The sequence below is a fragment of the Larimichthys crocea genome, chromosome XIII (assembly GCF_000972845.2).
Source record: "Larimichthys crocea isolate SSNF chromosome XIII, L_crocea_2.0, whole genome shotgun sequence".
Taxonomy (NCBI): Eukaryota; Metazoa; Chordata; class Actinopteri; family Sciaenidae; genus Larimichthys; species Larimichthys crocea.
In genome coordinates, this window is record NC_040023.1 from 18,117,917 (window position 1) to 18,121,830 (window position 3,914).

The 3,914-nt window shown below is 36.2% G+C and overlaps 1 protein-coding gene across 2 annotated transcripts in view; it reads left to right on the forward strand.

The window, feature by feature from the left end:
* The window catches only part of creb5b (cAMP responsive element binding protein 5b), a 47,033-nt gene that overhangs the window by 965 nt on the left and 42,154 nt on the right, over positions 1-3,914 (forward strand). For both annotated transcript variants that reach the window (XM_027287169.1, XM_027287168.1), the window contains exon 2: positions 1,363-1,400. The gene's annotated coding sequence lies outside the window, so the exon portion shown is untranslated. The remainder of the gene's footprint in view (positions 1-1,362; positions 1,401-3,914) is intronic.

Here is a 3,914-nt window from a genome sequence, read left to right on the forward strand (position 1 = left end):
AATAAACAAACAAACAAAATGCATCTGCTAGTAATGATTTTTTACTGTTATTGTTACTGGTTCTATTTAACTGTTATTTATACATGTGTATATACTGTGTATATATTGTTTAAAATAGGATATTGTAAGTTTTGTTTTTTACTATTGTTTTTCTTGCTATAACTTACCGTTTGGGAGCTGCGGTAACAAAAACTATTTCCCTACGGGGATTAATAAAGTACTTCTGATTCTGATCTGATTCTGATTCTGATGATAAATAAATACCGAAGTGGTGTCTTGAAGTTGTTTTTAAGCCTATTGTGGCCCTAAATCCCACTTTATGATTATATGAAATGGAGTAAAGTACCTGCGTGCAACATGACATGCTGTAAATTTGAGTTTGAGATGATTTAATAAATTATCAGAGGCATAATAATTCAACTCTCTCTCATCTAATCAACATGTCAGTTAGTTAATTAGTCAACAAAGCAACTAACTGCAGAACTCTGATATTCAAAATGTCGCTCAGCAACCACATCATTCAAATACTTTGATTCTAAAACACAGAATATTGTAAATTTTTTAAAACACATGAAGTAATTGTATTGTCTCTCGGGACATAATAATTCACAGCTAAAACTGTGGATTTTTTTTTTAGAATAATAAATGAACAGAAGCTTATTATGATCCAAGTTAATAGTAAAATACACCATTCATTCAAATTTCATCAGTTTTATTTGTAAAATTTTGAGGGGAAGTTGAGTTTTTTTTAAATTTCGTCTAACTTGATGCATGTCATGTGTTGGTAGGATGGATGAAAAAAAAAGGACTATCAGTAGATAATTGGCCTCACTGCAACAAACTACCTGCTGCATCCTTCCAACTTCCGTCCTTTGTCTTTCACTTTTTAATTTGCCTCGCATGCAGTGCCTGCTCCTCTCCTGTCCTGCTTTGACTAACTCCAGTATTGGTGTTAATCTGAATCGTATCTAAATCTAAGTCCACTTAAATCCACACTCAGATGCACAAAATATCCATTCATTATTTTACTAAAATTTTCAGAATTTTTTTGTATTTTGCGAGTTTCAGTGATGCAGTTGTAACATAGATCACACACTGGATCAACAAGTAGCTGAAAAACATCTTATGGCCACAGTGTGGCAGTATTGGTCAGTAGATAAATATCAGTCATGTTTGTTCTTTGTGTGTCTTCAATAACTATCTCAAACTTTACCAAGGGTATTTTCATGTCACAGAAAAAAACAACAACAGTGCAGCTTAACACGGCTTTTGTGTACAAATTGTATTTTAGACATATGAAAGATTTTGTATCCTGTTATTTCCAAAAACTAACTTTGGTCTGTTTTTTTCATCTGTTTTCAGTGAAGGAGAAGGCATGATACAATCACTTGTAATCACTGGTAAGTAAACAATGAATATTCATCTTGTGTGCATCTATGTAAATGTGAAATCTCTTTCTTAAGGTGTAGATCTGCCGTAAATGGCCAGAAAATTAGAATGAAAATGCAAAGTTATAGTAATAAGATTTCCTGACTTGAACTTTCTTTCTACTTTCTGTTTTTGCATGTTTTGCATTTATTGACTGTGCAGTAACTTTGAGTTTATGCCTGATGATGGTGTAATGGGTCATCACTGGGCCCAGCCTATTCCCATAAAACCAGTTCCAGTTTTGCTTGAGAACGCTGTGGGATATTACTTTGAAAACATTACATCACGCACAGCCTCTTGTTTGAGGAAGCTGATGGCTTTCGTTTTAAAACGTTGGCACTACCTATCCACAGTTATTTATTGATGGTTGCGCTTGATGAGCATAGCTACAGCTAATCATTACTCTTCAATGTGTTACAGCCTGTAAATGTAGATGAGGTAATAGATGCATTTGTGATTTTCTGCACTGAAGATTTACTTAATAGGTTGTTTAATCTCAGTATGGGAAATTTCACAGCTGCTAGTCAGTATAACTAAACCTTGTTTTAACTGTATTGAGTTATTGTTATTATGATACATTTGTGCTCCTCTCCAAACCCCAGCCAGAGAACATTTATAACCGATTTTACAAATGACCTTAATAATCTAGTTTGGGCTCAGAAGCCCAATCCAGATATCAAAAGAGTGATGTAGTGATGTACTGACCCACAAATACTGAGCACAGAGGACATCTGTTATAAACTGTTATAAATCCAAAGAGTCATCACACAGGCAGCACCATTCACCAGCCACCTAATGTACGTGTTACAGGGTTGAGTGTTTGAGTGCGGGAATGTCACTGGGGTTATCTACTTTGGAACCTCCCAGCACATATGTTTTGTTGAATTATTCTCTCAGTTAGCACTGCACAGTGATGTCTGGTGTCCCAGGACCCAAAATCTCCCCTGCACTAGTCCTTTTCAAGCCTTCACACTAGTAAACGCCACATCAGCTCGCATGCTATGAAAATTTTCTAAGATGAAGATGATTTGGCGCGGCTTATTGAAAATGTTTTGTTGGAAAAATATGGAGGAATTAAATAGAGAAGAATTAAAATGGAACTTGGCCTACATCCATTGGTAAGCTACTGTGAGTAATATGTTCCGTGAACTAAACTTCTAAATTTCTCGGTCACTCCTTTTTTCTAATCCTGAATTAAATGGGCAATTTAGAACAATTTCCTTAGGGACCTTTGTGGAAATGTCTGTTTTTTTACCCAGCATTTATACAATTTTACACTTTGGATAAGTAAAGATATTTGTTAGAAATTAAGACAGAAAATGTATAATTAGTTTAAATTGCCATCTTACTTATCTTGCTGAGGCAATGTAATGTGAAATGCCATGTAGTTATTTTCATCATTACAGGTAATTATCTCCACTTAAGGGATGAAGAGCAGGAAACAATGTTTTACAGTAACTTTCCATTTATGTTAGCGGTTTTCCATCTTCGGTTGAAGAGAAATATTTCTAAAGGTGTTTTATTTTTTGTTTACAAATTGAAAACCCGTGTGGCACTTTTTTATTAACCCTCCTTCACCTTTTACACCTGCTGCAACAAAGCATCCTCACTGGTAGTAATCTTCCCAAGGTGATCTTACTCAAAAGCATTGCACAGAGGCATAATAATAAAAGGTTTAGTATAATATAGATCAAATCTGCTTTAGTGTGGGTCACTGACCCAAACTGTATCGGCTCTTTCCAACCTTAATAGTCTGCTCCTCTGGGAGCATAATGTTTGGATTGGTTGGGAAATATATTGGCAATAAAGAGACAAAAGGATGTCATAAACGTTGATTAAAGCTCTGGTTAAAAGACAGAGGCGGAGAAGCCCTGAATTATGAGGGCTTTTCAGACTGCGTTATTGTTTCAGTGACAGAGCTCTTAGTGCGTCTAGTGGAGTGGTCGCAGGCGAGTGGTAAACATTTCTCAATGTGTGAGGAGTCATTAATCCCTGGAGCCTAGGATGGCTTCACTATCTGTGTCTGTGGCCCAAGAAATCACAGCCACTTGGCACCAGCAGGTCACACAGAGCTCTAACATAAATGCTTTGTACCTCAAAGCTGTTTAAATCTCTTCTAATACGCTGTAGCTAACGCAGACATTTCAGACAAGGCGGTGTGGAACAACTATGTGTTTTCCACGTTGAGTTCATTTGCAAGTGAAGCTTTTGATGGTGCGTGTAAGCTCTGCCAGGTTATGGCCCATTTGTGAAAAATAAGTTTAAGAAAAAAAAGATTGATTTGACAAGAAAAGAAGCCAGTAGCAAAGAAAACAGACTGTTCAAGCCCTCACAGTGAACTCTTATAATAATAGCTTTGGTTTGAAATATAACAACTGTCACCAAGGCTGGATTACAAACTAGACACAGTGGACCACTGCCCACAGCCCCAAAAGTTAAAGGTCACCGAAAGCTCCAGGTTTACTTGTTTCTGCTAAATTAAATAA